Source organism: Pseudonaja textilis, chromosome 3 (genome assembly GCF_049901715.1).
Source record: "Pseudonaja textilis isolate UNSWEBS1 chromosome 3, rPseTex1.2, whole genome shotgun sequence".
In the NCBI taxonomy this organism is placed as follows: Eukaryota; Metazoa; Chordata; class Lepidosauria; order Squamata; family Elapidae; genus Pseudonaja; species Pseudonaja textilis.
This window is the reverse complement of record NC_141992.1, coordinates 83,505,308-83,523,583: the sequence shown is the minus strand read 5'-3', so window position 1 is coordinate 83,523,583 and position 18,276 is coordinate 83,505,308.

Here is an 18,276-nt window from a genome sequence, read left to right as displayed (position 1 = left end):
TATGTCTCTCAGAAAATAAGGCTGGGCCTTATTTTCTTTTGACACCCCAAAAAATGGCTAGGCTGTCTTTGGGGGGGGGGTGAGTTAATTTCTCCCCCCCCCACCCTCACCTAGAGCGCCCCGTGGGCAGCCATGGCTTGCCACCAGCCGCTCCTAACAGCCGATCATGGTGGAGCGTAGAGAGCTCCCTACCCCCGCCAAGCACCTTTGCTGCAGACCTTTGTTGGGTATGATGCTGGGTGCAGACCAGGTCAGTGGGCGGGTGGCAGAGGCAGCGTGGATGTCAGCCTCCGTGGCGGTGGGGCACTTTGCATCATGCCTGCCATTATTGTTTCCTCTGCCGCTGTTGCTTTCCCTTCTGCCCGTGCGCTGCCGCATTTGGAGTGCTGCACATTCCTCCACTGGCAGCGTTTCAGCTGCTTCTCGGGCAGGGAAGCCATAGCTTCCATGGTTCCTGCCGGCACTGGTGCCTCTCTCACCAGCGCAGTCTCCAACAACAGGAGCAGTGGTGAGACAGATCCCACTGCCAACAAGAACTGCCAGCTCTCCCTCAGGGGCAGCACTTTGATTGACAGCAGCTGCATCGACAAGGTCCTGCAAGTCAGTGAGTCTTTTGGGGTTGGGTAGGTGGAAGTGGCAGAGAGAGGGTGATGTGATCATTTTTCTCCCCCCACACGCCTCGCTTTGCTTCCTGCCCCAGAACTTCGGGTCATGGTCTCGTCCCTTGTACAGTCAGACGCTCTCCTTTTCCTTCAGCCACCCGAACCCCCCCGTGCACCTTTCCCCCCTCTTTAAGTTTTCTTTACGCTCATTCCCTCATTCCCTCCACTTTGCCCTTCGAGCAGAGGCAAACTTTCCAATCCAGACAGAAGAGAAAGGGAATCATCCTACAGACCCTTAGCACCAAGCTTCCCAGAGGATTCTCCCAAAGGATCCACCCCAAAGGAGGATTCATCAGAGGATTCAGAGCAAAAGAAGAGCATCCAACCATACAAGGGATGAGACCATGACTCGAAGCTCTGGGGCAGGAAGTAAAGCAAGGCGTGTGGGGGGGAGAGAAACGATCGCATCACCCTCCCTCCACCACTTCCAACTACCCAACCCCGAAACACTCACGGACTTGCAGGACCTTGTCAATGCAGCTGCCATCAATCAAAGTGCTGCCCCTGCGGGAGGGTACGTGGTTCTCATTGGCAGCGGGGTCTGTCTCACCGCTGCTCCTGTTGTTGGAGATGGCACTGGTGAGAGAGGCACCAGAGCCTGTGGGAACCATGGAAGCTATGGCTTCCCCGCCCAAGAAGCAGCTGAAACGCTGCCGGGGGAGGAATGTGTAGCACTCCAAATGCGGAAGCGCATGGGCAGAAGGGAAAGCCACAGCGGCGGAGGAAGCAATAGCAACAGGCACAATACAAAGTGCCCCACCGCCACTGAGGCCGACATCCATGCTGCTGCCACCACCCACCCACTGACCCAGCCTTCACCCAGCACCATACACGGGTCTGCAGCAAAGGCGCTCTGCCATGACTGGCCATTAAGAGCAGCTGGTGGCGAGGCGTGGCTGCTCCTAACGGCAAGTTCCCTCCACCCCCCAATTTCGCATGTTTTAAACTAGGCCTAAATTTAGGGGGAGGGGCTTAATTTCACCTTATGCCTAGAAAACATGCTGGGTCTTCCTATGGGGGGGGGCGTATTGTTGGAGAAACATGGTAGTTATGATTGTTTGGCATCCAGAGTCACTCGTCTGACATGGGCAGCTGTACAAATTGAATAAATGAATCTGTCCCTGCCTTTTGAAAGCCAGGTTGCTAACAACAATTAGAAACAAGATGCGGGGGAGGGGGAGAGAGTAGAAATAGGGAGAAAATAACTAAGGAAATTGGGAAAAATGTAAGTTGGACAAAAATGATTTAAAAAATATTACTCAGTTTACCAACAGTTTCACTCTATTCATTTGAGAATGGTTATGTTGGTTCATGTGAAATTATTCACACCATATGCAAAGGGCCTTACTCCATTTGAAAAGAAACATCTCCTTTTGAGTTGAGCTCAAGTATTTTAATTTCATGGACACATCCTGGTGTAATTTTTTAGGCAACAATGCAAACTGATTTGCTATTGCTTATGCTCCAATGACATGATGTTTATTTCATTTTTTTATGAATATCAATAGCACTTAGACTTATGTGTACTGCTCCATAGTGCTTTACAACATTTTCTGAATGATAAACACATTAGATTTTGTAGACTTCTCTGAATATTAGTCACTCCAAAATGTGGGTATGATGTGGAGAAATATGTAGCTTAGCTATTATGAAGCCTTTCCTTCATTTTATTTTTTTCCATGACTGTTGTTAGGAATGATAGTCACTTAACAATTGGCCTGGCAACATATAAACCAGGATAGTCATTTGATACTGTTGTATCTTTAAGAGAATGCTGTAATTGTGATTGGCTGAGGTTCCTCCAACAGCCATAAGATGGAGCCAGAAACTTGGTTTGTTCTCTTCTTGCATTTCCTTGTTGCCTTTTGCCTGAACGTCGTTCTGCTTGGATTGCTGCGAGTCTTGCAAACTGTTAGCATACTCCGTTTACTGAACGTTGTTTATGATGCTGGACTTCATTTTTGGATTATCCCTGGACTGATTGTATTGAATACTACCTGCTTTAACCGTGTATGATTTGGACTGTTTGTTGGACTTTGTTTACCGGTTTACTGGAAGTAAAACCTACATTTTACTATTCAGTGTATCTGTGTGTTGGTTGTGTGTTATTCAACACCACTCTCACTACATTTCCCTGAGTGCACTCATTCACTTAACGAGGAATATCTCAACAATTGTAATTGATGACAACTTTTTAGTGCCTTTCCCAAACTTCTTGTTATGTTTTGCTCTAGAATTGTTCCATGTAAGGTGAAATTTTCATTTTCTTTCTTTCTTTCTTTCTTTCTTTCTTTCTTTCTTTCTTTCTTTCTTTCTTTCTTTCTTTCTTTCTTTCTTTCTTTCTTTCTCTTTTTTTCTTTTGTTCTTCCTTCCTTCCTTTCTCCCTCCTTCTTTCCCTCCTTCCTCCCACCCTTCTTCCATCCCTCCCTCTTTGGACTCTACTCTATATTCTGAAAGCATTCTTACTCTATTCAGAGCTGTGTTTTTTTCCCTTACATCCAGAAGCTTCCTTCTTCAAATTTTATTTTTGTACTTGAGTAGTTGCTAGACAACTTTGATTACATGAAAGAATTAATTTATTTGGATTTTGATTCATTGCCCATGCCACCAATTTGATTCAGGATATTAGATGTAAACTTCTTTGACTTATTTTTCCCTCTGAAATGATTTCTTCCCTTTTTCCTAGCCATGCTTTAATGCTGCTGAAATACTTGTCCTTCTGGGAATCAACATTCTGCTTCAGGATGAGAAACCGCATTAATCAATTATTCCTACAGGGCCATAGACTCTACAATTTCCCTGCAATGAATGAACTGTAAATGATTGTCAGCAATCTGTTCCTTCTGAAAGTGATTACCCAAGGAAGGAATAATACTTCCTAGGAAAGGAAGGGTTGGATCACTTAAGGTTCTGGAACATGCACTCATCAATATGTTGTGCTTTGCTTATAATCACAGAGCAGAAACCAAAATAAACAACATTCCCCCCCCCCAAAAAAAAAGATGGAAATGTGCCCTTGGCAAGCCATTCTGATAGGGAAACAAATGGCAGAAATAAATGCTCTGAGAAAGATAATGCCCCTTATGTCTGCCTTGCTTGGTTGCCCCATCCCTAGAACAGGCCAGCAACCGAGAATGGACGATGTTACTCGATATCCTCAGCCCTCTCCCTTCAGGAGTTGGGTGTGTTTTACAACTGTGATTTTAAAGTAATTCTCTTCCCATTACGCTCTTTGTGCACTCCTGCCCCCAGTGCACTTCATTTCATTGAAGGCTGCCTCCCAGCTACTTTGCAGAGGCAAGAACAAGCTCTCACTTGCATCTATGGTTACCATGTTAGTTTACTATTTTCTAGAGCTCCCTCTTCCTGGAATGTTAAAATAGCACAGGGGTTATAGCACCTGTCTTCTAAACAGAAGGTTGCTCCTCTGAATCCTGGCAGAAAATGTCTTTTATTATTTTTCTTTCTCCGACCCACCCACCTTTCCCCTAGGCTTTCTTTTTAAATGTCCAGCGGAACAACATTTCATCATTTCCTGAGTTTTGAAACAGAAACTTTCATCCCTAGCCTTAGGGACAATTCACCACGGGGCAAGAATTACACTAGTTACACTAAGAAATAGTGGAAGAGAATCAGGAAAGAATGCCAAAGGAGGGACAAAGTGAAATGTAAATGATAAAAATTAAAATAATTTTAAATAATGAAATTGAATAGTTGAATTGCCCTGCAGCGAGTTGGCCATGGAAAACTGACCATGGTTGTGAGTTGGCAGTGGTGAGTTGTTCCATTCCAGTTCTTCTCCCCTTGTTGGAGTACCCTGGCCATAGCAAGGGGTTGCTTTGTCGTTGGTCTTCTCTGCATAGCTTTGCCACCTTCCTTGCATGCAACATTACATTATTATTTTAAAATAAAGGGCTATAATACCCTGTTTCTCCAACAATACAGCCTCCCCCAATAGGAAGTCCCAGCATGTTTTATAGGCATGAAATGAGATTAAGCCCCTCCCCCCAAATTAAGTCCTATATTAAAACATGCGAAATGGGGGGGGGAAATGGTGGGGGGGGGACTTGCCAGCAGGAAGCACTTTTGTTGCACACCCGGATATGGTGCTGCCTGCGTTGACCCCGATACAAGGTGCCCCACCAACGCCGAGGTCAACATCTAAGCCGTTGCCGCCCGCCCGAAGGTGCAAGTGAGGGGAATTAAGTCACCCCTGAAAAGACGGCCTAGCCATTTTTTCGGGGCTCAAAAAAAAATAAAAGACCCGGCCTTATTATATGAGAAACACGGTACCACCCCAAGTTAACAAGGGTTCTCACAAATTCCCTTCAATATACTGCTGCATCAAGATTAAGAGACATTATGATTGTCCTTGATAAGATACACTGTATTGCCTCAAAGCCTCCACTGCAATTTCATTAACCAAAGCTGAGTTTTGGAGCCAAAACAGAACACTTCAGAAACAGGTTAGAGCTGCGTAAGACTTCTGCTTTGTTTTAATTTAGATGTGGAAGGCTGCCTTGTTCCACAAAGCAATTTTAAAGGCATGTCACTCAGGTCTACAATGAAGCAAAGCCTCTCTTCAAAACTTCTTTTTTGAGGCTTTGTGGAAGTTATTGTAACAGAAACATATACCCAGAAATAGGATGGAAAAGCATCTTGTATATATTATAAATTATAAATGTATATATAATTTAGTTCTCTGAGATCCTTGTGCTAACTATAGCATTTGCATTAAGAGGAGAAAATGAAGAAAAGGAGGAAGAGGAAAAGGAGATAATAAGGCCATACATTGTTGATACATGGCATATCTTGTGGACTCTTAAACATAAATACTTAACAGAATAACAGAGTTGGAAGGAACCTTGGAGATCTTCTAGGCCAATCCCTGCTCAAACAAGAAACCCTATACCATTTCAGTCAAATGTCTAATCTCTTCTTTAAAGCCTGACATGAAATATTTGTGCATTCAATTAAAGACTTTTCTTCTTTCTTTAAAGATTATGGCCTATTTATTAATTCAGCATACCAATGCAATATTAGGTTATTTCACACAAGTGACTATATCTAGCAAAGTAGCTCCTTTAAGAGTTAACTGGATTTGTTTCTTAGCTGTTTCACTAAGATCAAGTGTAGCCAACAAGAGTGCTTTGACTTACTATTTAAGGTAAGGGTCTTCAAACTTGGCAAGTTTAAGACTTGTGGACTTCAACTCCTGGAATTTCTCAGCTAACATGACTGGAGGAGGAATTCTGGGAGTTGAAGTCCACAAGTCTTAAAGCTGTCAAGTTTGAAGACCCCTGGTTTAAAGTATGTCATTTCTTTGATTTTTGCTTACTGCCATTTGTTAAATATGATTCATGTGTTTTACAAGTCTAGTCAATTGTAGCTTATTCCATATACCAAGGATATAGAAACTCTGGTTTAACAAAGAGTTAGGCAACTTTTTCTAAGCAGAAAGTAGCATTTGGCCACATTGAAACGAGTAGTATGTTATGCCAGAATAAAAACTAAATATGTTTTAATTTGATTGAACTTTAAACTGAATGAAACAAAATTAACACAGTTCTAAAAAGTCTCATAAGGGCACTTTGTATTCTTGTGGATGTTTTGGCAGGAAAAGTGTAAGAAAAAATCTTAAATAGATTTCAGGAATCCAAATCCATTTGTTAATGTTGCATTCACTTTTTCACCGTTCCTGGAATGTAGCTGTAAGACATGTTTAATACATGCTGTATAAGGGCTCTATCAATAGATTCCTTATTGTTAGTTATTTTATTTTCAAGCTAGTATTTAATTGTTGACTATTATTCAAGCTAGCATTAAATTGTTGACTAATTCCCAGAAATTTCTTTTTACTGGACCTTGTATTAGAAAACATATTACACATTTGTTTTCCCAAGCTTTGAGCAGTCTTGACTTCTGGCAATCACATGGAGAAGTCCCTGCAGTTTTTTAAGCTATATTTTAGAAGTGGTTTGCCACTGCCTGTTTTCTAGGGCTCAGATGGAATGACTGGCCCAAGGTTACCTTAACCAGTACATCAAAGTGGCTCATTTTCATTTCGTTTCAAATTTTATTTCAGAATTAAAATTGATTCATTTTAAAATTAATATGTCCATGTACTAGCACTTGTCTTCTAATATGGTGCTTTTGTTATTTTACAAATACCGTCTACTTAATATAGAACAGGGGTGTCAATCTCGCGTCATCACAGTAGCATCATGTGATGTCTGGGGACTTCCCCTCCCTTTGTAAACCAGGTGTGGGCGTGGCTAGCATGTGATGCATCCAGCCCATGAGCCGCAAGTTTGACAGCCCTGATATAGAAAGTTGAAAGTAGCATACCTTGCAAGAGATAATGAGGATTTCCTGAGGGAATGATCAGTTTGATAACGATATAGGCTTCCTAAGAAATAGATGGATTCTCCTTGTTGGAGATTTTCAGGTCAAACCTGGATGGCAACCAATCAGGAGTGCTGTAACATTCAATTTCTGTGTCAGTAGAAGACTGATTTAGGGGACCCTAGAAGACCCTTTAATACTATTACTTTCTTTTCCTCTCAGATATGTTAAGCTCCACAGGCTATTTTCAAGCTTACTCTTTTAAGAAATAAATAAATAAAACAGGGGCACAAAGATGACATGAGTTACAAGACAATTCCAGCCTTTTCCAAAGTAGATTAGAGCTGAAAACATCACAAGGCTGAGGCTGTCAGTTTTCAGAATAGATTGTGTCTTTCAAAATCACCTCTGAATCACTGAGTGGATTATTGTGAAGAAAAGCCACTGCAGAGCCAGACTATCTATTTTCACAAAGGAGAATATTTGTGTGGAGTAATGGCTATTGGGAGAATAGAGGTCAAGAAACCTTCAGCTCAATATATGAATTATCATTTTCCAGAAATATTTATTGAAATGACATGTTATATTATGCTATTTCTCAGAGAAATAGTTGGCTGTTTTGCTCAAATGGATGCACCCTTTTTTTCCTGGTCAAGTAAAGATGAAATAAAATAGCTGGGTATCTGTTCTTGCAGGGAGAACATTGATAACTTTAAAACATAAAATTGTGAACACTGATGAGACGAGAAGTATAAGACATGTCATACTCTGCAAAATAAACCTATAGAAATGAATTAGAAATATTGTTCTTAATTACAACAACCCAATGGGATGTCTCAGCTAGTAGTAAGTAAATTTATTTTGTTTATATACTTAGTTGCTATGCCCCTTTTCAGCTAATTAATTTACAAAGTGAATCCCAAAACTAAAAAAATGAAAGATAATCTATTAAAAGCCAAAAAGCAATGAAACAAGTGAAAACAAAAAATAATTCACCAAGCAGCAAATTAATATTGTGATGCAGTCTATCCTCATGCAATCATACTGTTTCTTTCATGACTTCTTTCAATCTGGTTATCTAAACATTAACCTGCTGTTTAAATTCAGATCCCATTGAACCACAGCAGTGCAGTGATTAGAATGCAGTATTTCAAGCTAATTCTGCCAACTGCCAGCAGTTTGATTCTCAACGGCTCAAGATTGACTCAGCCTTTGATCCGTCCGAGGTCAGAAAAATGAGGACCCAGATTGTTGGGAGCAATATGCTGACTCTAGTATTTATTTTTTTTTTAGTATTTACTTGATTTGTCAATCGCTTACAAGGTACAGGTATAAGAATACATATAGTTTTGAATATATGAGATAGATACTTATAAGAAAAATAAAAAAAACAATAGGATAGGGACGGTAGGCACAATTGGTGCGCTTATGTACGCCCCCTACAGGCCCCTTAGGAAGGACTCTGTAAACCACTTAGAGAGGGCGGTAAAGCACTATGACGTGGTATAGAAGTCTATTGCTATCAGAAAAGATGCTTTTGCACTTACCCTGCTAGCCACTGCTTATCATTACTAAGCACAAAGTATCAAGCATAAAGGCAGCTCAACTATATCGCTTACATAAATTGGTCTAATTCTGTATACATGAATGTGAAGAATGTTCTTGAAAAGGCAGTACTTCTGGAATCATCAGTGAAGCAGTGTGCGTGCGTGCCCATATCCAGACATCCAAGGACACCCTTTGAAGCAAACATTGGAATCCTTTAAATCTTGCAGTTGATTTAATGCTTCTTGGTGAGGTGCTGTGCTCATGCTAATACACTTTATGAAACATGATGATCACACCCCTGATCCGAATTTATAATAGAATAGACAAGAAGACAACACAGTTAATCAACCTCAAGGGTTGTAATACAAGAAGTGACCTTCTCTAGGACCAGCAAATTGATATTTTGTACATGGTTCAACTTAATTGGCCCATTACCTCCAAAGCACCTCTCTTTTTTTCTATCAGTTAGAAGTTACTAAATATATAACGGGAACTTCTAGCAAGGCATATTCAGAAGACCCATTAGGAAGAGAATATACTGTACACATAAATGACTGAAGACAAACACTTTCTCCACCAATAGAGAAATCCATGGGAGATATTTGTTTAAATTTCTATGTAAACATATAGCATATTTAAGTTAACTTAACAGAAGTGAACTTACTATATGCTTTTGGGTAGGGGCAGGGGGAGTGTCTTTGAGTCTTCTCAGGGAAAGAAGAAAAAACAAGATGTGCTATACTTTATATAAAGTGAGAGTTTTCTAGAACTTGGGAAAGAAGCAATTACATAGTGACTTCAAAATATAATCATGATACATTCATGATTCAAACAACAGGGCTGTTCCCAAGTTTGGGGCATGGGAAGGGAGGGAGGGAAGTTTTTTGCATCAAATTTGCTTTTTTTAAATGGCTACAACTTATAAAATGCTAATAGGCTATATTGTTCCTTCAACACCTCATTCCCAGAGCTGCACTGAGCTAACATTTTCAGCTTAATCATTATAAATCTGTCTCTCACCATTGCAATTTTACTCTCTTTTTTTTCCTTTACAAACCTTCCTTCCTAGATCTCCATCAGATTCAGAACTTTGAATAGAAGGCTTGTATCCTACAGGAATGATTGTTCCTTCTTTGAAAAGCAATGAAAAGGTGTCAAAAGAAGAGAGAAAAAACTCACAGAACTTTGGAACTGTCATAGTGGTTTGTAATTGGCACATAATACTTTTGCAAGACACTGGTAAGCTTGCTTGGAATGACATTCTCTGGGGATTCAGACAGCATCCTTTGAGTAATGCTGGAGTAGTGAAAAGCAGAGAAAAGACAAGCATCTTCTTAAAAAGTTTAATAATATGTCAAAGGCAAAGGCAGCCAGTTTTGTGTAGCGGTGAAGATGCTGGCCTGAGAAACTAGCCTCTGTGAGTTCTAAACCTCCCTTAAGCATGAAAGCTGGATGGATGACTTTGGGCAGGTTATTCTCTTTTAGCCCAACACCTGATAGGATTGTGTTTACTCCAAATAAAATAGCAGGCAAGCATATTAAATACGAACACATGGAAATAGAACTAGAATGACTGGCAAAAGAAAGCATAAGTACCAATAGTAATAGGCACCTTGGGTGCAATTGCAAAACATCTGAAGGACCACTTGAACACCATCGGCATTGACAAATTCAACAGTCTTGCAAAAAGCAACTTTACTTGGAACAGCTTACATCCTGCAACAATACATTTTGTATTATTAAACAACATCTGCTAATCCCAGATCCTTGGGAAGGACTCAATCGGTGGGTAAAAATGCTAGATCCAGTCTAAACTCTTGGCTGATTGTGGGGCCATCCATAACGAATTATTTCTCAGTGCATTTTCTTTCCATCCACTTGAGAAATAAAATAAATGTTTTTGCACGTGAAAAAGTGACAATGATGATGATGATGGTGGTGGTGGTGGTAGTGGTGGTGGAAAAAAAGAGAAGAGGAGGAAGAGAGGAGCAAAGGGGGGACATTCCAGTGGTGGGATTCAATTTTTTTTTACTACTGGTTCTGTGGGCGTGGCTTGATGGGCATGGCAGGGAAAGGATACTGTAAGATCTCCAGTCAGACGGTTCTCCGAACTACTCAAAATTTCCACTACCGGTTCTCCAGACTGGTCAGAACCTGCTGAATACCACTTCTGGAGCATACAATATAGCTTCACGGTTTTGGAATTGTGTAATACTTTTAGGGGTTTTGTCCCAGTTGTTCTAAATTGGATCTGATAAAGAAGGAAAGTAAAAGAAGCATTTGTCATCTTGGTATATGATTGGAGACTATTGACTTTCTGGTCTCCACTTATGAAACTTTAGTAGTGAATCCACTAAGGACAAATTCACAGAGCAGAAATCTGTATTGAACACACACACAAAATTAGTTCTCCGTAGCTTTTGTACAATAGCTTCTTCTCTTAAAAACAGTAATAAGGAACACCGTAGCTAGGGAAGGTTTCAATTTGAAGCTTACCACAAAGAACATCATGTAACTATCGAAAAGTATTTTCTGTTGTTTCTTTTTTAAGTGGTTCCTTTGCTATTTTCCATTGCTTCTTTCTAAGTGGCTTCATTGCTAAAAGAAGTCAATGGTCAATCATTTCTCTACTGTTGCCAAGAAAACAACATGGATTTTTTCCCATGAAGTCAATAGTCAAGCTCAGTTTGAGGGAACATCTATTTTTTAAATTTTATTTTACCTTTTATTTTTCTTTGAAGCATGAAAAATTGTGTCTGGGCCCTAAAAATGATGGCCAGTCCTGTATAAAAAAAAAATGTGGTCCTTCATGTATAAAACTAAGATGTCATGATGTTTACAGCTGAATAAGAAAATGATTTTGCAGCATGTGAAGTGTGACCTGCAGATGGAGGTTCTGCAATCTAAGCCCAAATATTGTAAATTATCTTCTGAGCACCATGGTTAAAAAGAGATATTGTGCTGCCATTGTTTTCTGACTCTTTTGCCCTTGTATACTCATATCCCTTAAACTATGATATAATGTCATCACTGGGTATATTGTTCCTTTGCCAGGTGACAGTTTTCAAGGAAGGAAGGAAGGGTCAACCTTCCCAGTTAGATGCGCTAATTCTACTTGTGTCAGACCCAAGGAACCAAAAACCACCCGAAGAGTTATTTCAGAGTAGTTTCTTTATTGCTATTCACATGTAGACAGAACATCCTGCTGGACTAAAGCACTTTATATGAATAACTATTAGATATACCTTGTGAACTGCTGAGGGAGATCTATCATCACCCTCTTCCTGAATACCAAAGATTCTAAGCCATGTTGTCTCTTTGTTCTCTGTTATAGAGCCCCTCCTCCTTGCAACTTTGGGCTACACTCCACCCTAACTCTATTGTAAAGCTACTTTAATAGAACCTCGCAAGTCTGAAAATACAGATCTCCTACCATCATTTTACAGCCTAAAGACCTTCTAATTCCCTTTCTCCACCCTTTATGCAGCTTCAGGCTATACCTTGTCTTATCTGACTATTCCCTAGGCAACCTGTCTTTCCCAAGGTCTCCCATGGTTTCTCCCATGTACCATTACAGGGCTTCAGAACCTGCTTCAGCTAGGGAGATACTTCATCTTGAATGTTTAGGGCAGTGGTGGGATTCCAATAATTTAACAACCAGTTCGCCCAAGGTCAGGTTGGTTATCGTAGGAGGCGTGGCCCACCCCTATTCTCCAGCTCCACAGAACATGCAGGATGAGCCTCCCATGATGACCAACCTGACCCTGGGTGAATTGGTTGTTAAATTACCCCCCCTCCCTTCTATCAAAGTGGATCCTGGGAATTTTGTTGCACTGCAATGGAGAAATGGACATTGGCACAAGGGAAGGAAAGGGAGTAGGGAAAAGAAAGAGGGAAAACGGCCTTCTCCTTTCCTCATGCCAGTCGCTCCATTGCCATTTCTCCATTGCAGCACAACACAGTGCCCAGGATCCACTTTGACAGCAGGTGGGTGGGTAATTTAACAACCAGTTCGTCCATACCGTTGCAAACTGGCTGAATCACACCACTGGTTTAGGGCAGCCACTTCTTTGCTTGAGATTCTACAAGAAAGGAACTGACTTTTCTGAATGCTGTCTATTGGCAATGACAGAGAAATCATCAAGGACCAAGCCTATCTTTACTAGGGACAGAATGAGATGTGCTTCAACTTAGATGAAAGAATTTAGCAGAAAATTTCGCTTTGAGCACCTTTAAGACACTTTGTAATCTTGGCCTTTTCCCTTCATACAATGTGGCTTAGGAGCCACACAAATTACATTTCACTCCTTCCTGGAGGGAATTGAAATTTACAAGTGTTCACTAATGTGAGGGTTGTGTATACAGTAGCCATTTGTGTACTTGTCATGCACACAGAAATATTGATGAAGAAACACTGATGATGCTCTATTAATTACAGGCAAATAGAGATTTAATGAGAATACTAAAATTAGGTATAAGAAGGTCTAGATATGGATAGGGGTGGGTTGAGGTGGAAGAAATGGCTTTTCTAATAACATTCAAGGCACACATGTTAAAAAAGGACTATCTTTAAGGAAAGAATTAGACAGTTAAAAGAATAATCTTTGGTGAATTTTTTACAGGTGAGTTTACATAGACAAGAGCATTTTAAATAATTGCTGGAAAAACTTCTTATATATTTCTTCAAAACAAGCTTCCCCAAAACATTGAGGTTGGAACCTTGAAAACTGTATCATTCACAAAGCTACCACTTCTTCCCAGTCTAACATTTTCCTCTTATGGAGAGCGTGCCTGTGGCAGATTCATAAAAATAACTTGGATGTTTATAAACTAAAACTAAAATCTTTTATGGAACATATCCTGAGTTTTGAAACTAGCCAACTTTGCTTCAATGCACTTCAGATACTTTGCTCTGAAAACTCTTGACTACCTCCAAAATCAATTTCTTTGGTTTCATATTTTGGTTTCATCAGATACAGTGGAGCATTCCAAGATAATATATTTGGTGAAGAATATTCAGAAAGAAATATTGTGGCACTCAGCCTTACTTTTCATAAGGCCTCCATCACTCCTTAGTCATGGTTTCTGCAGAGGAATCTTCTTTCTTTTCCTTTGTTTGTTCATCCTCTTATTATGGAAAATAAAATAAAAAAAATATGAGTACATATTTACTGTGATTATCTATACTTGTTGGCATAATGTAAGACTGGACAAAATCTGTCAAGTTATAGGTACTCATTTCATAAAGACACTTCTTTCTTTTTATGCATTTCGATCTCAAAAAATGTAGTTCAGAATTCCCCTAACCATCCAGAACAAAAGAGACCTCGAAGATTGCAAGGGGAGAGGACATCTGCTGAAAGATTGCCCATTCAGCTAATGTATGAATGTACTGAGTAGAATACGGCTGGGAAAACAAAGCAATAGCAGTTAGACTTATAGACCACTTTATAATGCTTTGCAGCCCTCTCTAAGCAGTTTACAGAGTCAGCCTATTGCCACCAACAATCTGGGTCCTCGTTTTACCAACCTTGGAAAGATGGAAGGCTGAGTCAACCTTGATACTATCAAACTCTTGATAGTGAGCAGAATCAGCCTGCAATTTGCATTCTAACTCCTGAGCTATCACAGCTCATATACCTGGTACATGTTCATATTGAACCATGTACCAGTGGATTTACTAAAACAACAGCCCAGTGAAAATGCAGGTGTCACAGGAAAAGGAAAATAGTAATTAAAATATAGGCCTGTTAGGTTTCAAACTGGGAATGTTTTACATTATAACCATTACATTCATAAATAAAGCCTGCTCTAAGGGAACTTGGAGCACGTCCTACCCAGAAAAAGTGGGGAATAGATGCTGTGAGAGAGCATATTCCTCCCTGTACAAAACAGCCAATCAAAGCACATAAGTTGCTCACAGCAAGCAAAGTGGACATCAGTGCCGGAGGTGACAAAAGCAAGGACATCCTTCTTGGAAAGCGAAGCAAGAAAATGTGCCTTAGCAGAGAGCGAATACAGGGAGATGTCTGTTGCTTCGCTCCAAAAAATGGTGACTGTTAGGTCTGTATTGGCAACAGGGTAATCTGGAAGTTTCAAAAAGGCTTTTGACAGTTTGGGTTGAATATTTCTTTGCTGCAAACCTTCTCCAAGTCTTGTTTTTTTAACAAGATAAGTTGATAATATAAGCCTCACCCACTCAGTTGCTGGTGTTGACATTTATACCCTTCTGGTGGCCTCCAGCTGAGAAAATTGCCCACCAGTGTTTAAAGTCTGGTTGCCTTGCTTTGTAATAAATGGTCATGTCATTTACAATAAACATTAATGTCTTGTGTCTGATTAGATAATGGCTGTTTGCTATATATCATGGCTACTTTCTTTGCAAAGCATTTTCCCCCTCTCCCCTTTGGTCTATAACATGTATTAGCCCGCTCTCCTTTATGTTTATAAGAGAACATGTAAACAAACTTATTTGAGTTTCAAAGCCATTGAGGTAATTTATTTTGACTGCTGAGTCCTAAGCTTGCATATTCTTCCCACTTCTGCTGTTTAACTATAATTAAAGCTGACAGAAAAAAAGAGGTAGCATAAAGAAGCAGAGAAAACTGAAACATCACCAATACTTATACGGCCACCCATCTTATGTACCACAGCCTTGAGCAGCTCACAGAAAGTGACAATAAAGGCAGCATCAAAAACTCTCAGTGCCCCCAAAACAAAACTCTTCTCTGTACTGCAGTATTTAGATTGACTGAGCTCCAGCCTCAGCTTAACCCAATGCTTGTGAGAAGACCCAGCTCTTCAAGGCCTTCTAGAACAGGGGTCTCCAACCTTGGCAACTTTAAGACTTGTGGACTTCAACTCCCAGAGTTCCTCAGCCAGCAAAACTCTGGGAGTTGAAGTCCACAAGTCTTAAAGTTGCCAAGATTGGAGATCCCTGTTCTAGAAGACTAGGAGGTGAGGCCCTGCCCTGTATCATGTGATGGTGGTGGGGGTTCCAAATAGTAGGGGCTACTTCACTTACTAGGTCCCACCAGACCAGACAACATTTAAGGAAAGGACCTAGAGAATGGCCACCCTATCTAATCTGATGGAAGGAGCAGATCCCATCAGGGCAAGGGAGTCCTGCAAGTAGTCTCGCCCCCAGGCATATAATAGCCCATTACATATAATATATGCAATGGTATATAATAAAATAAAAATATAACGTAATGTATAACAGAATTTTCTCTAAGTTTCTGTATGTACAGTATGTATGTATTTATGTATGAATGTGTGTAGGACAGACAGTCAGACAGTCAGTCAGACAGACAGACAGATTTTTGTGAGCTCTGAATTGCTGTGAAAAAGCATGGCTTTGAAGATAACTGATTATTTCTGCTTTCTATATGGCTTTTTGCTAATCCGGTTCCCCAAAAGGCTGACACTACAAACTGAAATAATTGGAGAGAGCATATAGTCAATTTAAGGGCTGTTTTCTTTTTCAGTATATCACTTGGAAATGGAGTTCTGTATCTATTTTATAACAATATTGTTTTTATCCCAGCCTTTTCCCAAACAGCTTCAGATAGTCTCCTCATTGTTCCGCAGTTTCATCTTTTATCCTCACCACATCCTTTTAGAATAAATAGGGCAGAGGGAGTGATTGGCCCCAATCTTCCTAGAAGTTTAATGGGTGGATGAAGATGGAGTATTTGCTTCAAGAGTGACATGAAATGCAACCAAGTTGTGGGTGGAGGAGAGGCTATAATTATTTTGCTAATCATTCATATAACCCTTTTGATCTCTTGGGTAACCATTTCTTCTTCATGCTGCTTTCATTCAGTTCCTTTGCCTCCCAAGGTACAGTAACCCTCCTTCATCCAGAGAGTTATTGTGCGATAAAGTTTTACTTCTGAATATCACTGGTGCCAGAGTTGGTATTGTTATGGCATTGGTCAAAAAAGGATGCCATCATACTCAATCTCAATTTCATAGGATTGAACAGCACTGTGGACAATGGGGGATAAAGAAGGAAGATTTAAACCAAAGAGCACTAGAGTAATGCCAATGACAAATGTCCCTCAAAATTCTCAGAAAATCATCTAAAGAAAATGGAAGTACTATATGTAACCTCTTTTGCACCAACTTTGTCTCTATCTAAAAGGTGATGAGCAGGGTAATTGTGAATTTGGGGAGATGATGTCCATTTGGGGGGAACTGGATTAAAAACATTCAATTGAGAAAGACTAAAGAAGAGCCGTCAGGATATAAAGTTTCAAGTGGTTTGGTTTTACTCCAAAATACATCGATAAACCTTTTTAATAAGCTGTTTTGACTTTTGCTTCCTGAATACAAATATTGGAAGGCAGCTTGGCTTCAATAGTTAGAGAACAACTCCAGATATGGAAGGACTTCATAAAAATCTTCATGATAGGGATGTTAGAAACTTCTTGTATGAAGAATTTCATAATCTTAGTCCTGAAATAGTTGCCATAATAGCATTGCATACAAAAATGAATCTAATTCTTCAAAAATGTATTAATTTTGAAAAAAAAGCAGTGTGCACAAATTCATTTATTAGACAAAGTGGTAACCCAAAACACTTGTTTTAGGGCATGTTATATTATGTATATTAGGAAGAATTCAGGCATAATGAGTACAATATTAGGGAAAGCAGTAAATATATAAATGGAAGTTATATAGTACAAAATTAACTGTATGAACATATACACTACACAAACACGTGTGCATGCACACACACAGCTTTATCATTCTCCCAGTGTTCAAGTGATTCTTCAAAGCTACTTTGTGATGTAGATCCATGTTTCTAAAAGCAAAGGAAATGATATTACATTGCTCAGATTCCTTTTGCTTTTGGGCTCTTCTTTGGCACTTCCAGTAGTTGAAAGACTATTCTACACCTGTAGGTGGGCAAAAGCTTTTTCAAACTTTTGAAAGTTCTGGAGAAGGACCCCAAAGCAACAAAAAAATGCCTTAACTTCATTGACTGTTGCATTAGATTTTTCAACCACTACAATCATGTAACTTGTTAATAGTTTACAAGAAAAAAAATCATAATTATATCAACAACAGCCACTTAATTATCTTTAAACCAGAACACATGGACAATTCTATGGCACCCCCTTAATTAATTTGGAAAATTTCTATTTTAACATGCTCCCCAAAGCCAATGGATTCAGAGCAAGCCTATTCTCACTTCCACAGAGAATAGACCTTCAAACAGAAGCATTCCTCTGATCTTGTATAGTAATGAAGGATTGCCAACTGTTTTCCCCAAATTGTTTTATTGGAGTGTGGATTCTGGGTGATAGAAATGGTTCTATAGGTACCTTGACACCAACCCATATAGAAGGTATCACTACTGCAACCTGATGAAACAAAGCAACATTGCTTCTGTATGTCCAGATTGAGAGAAAGGGCAAATGTCTCATCTGAAAGTAACGAATGCTTACTTTGAAATATACTGGTTGCTTAGAAAACTATAATCTCCATCAGATTTCAAAATTCCTGGATTATTTCTATGAAATATAAAGAAAAATACTGTTTGTTAACGGATATTGGATATTTGTTTTGGGGAATCATGAATGGGCAGTACATTTTTAATTAATTAATTAATTGTTGGACTTTGATTACCAGGGATGGGAAATTTTCTGCTTTAAGGGGTAAAACAGGTTAGTTGCCATGGGATCATAGGAAGTTTTGATTTGAATATTTGATT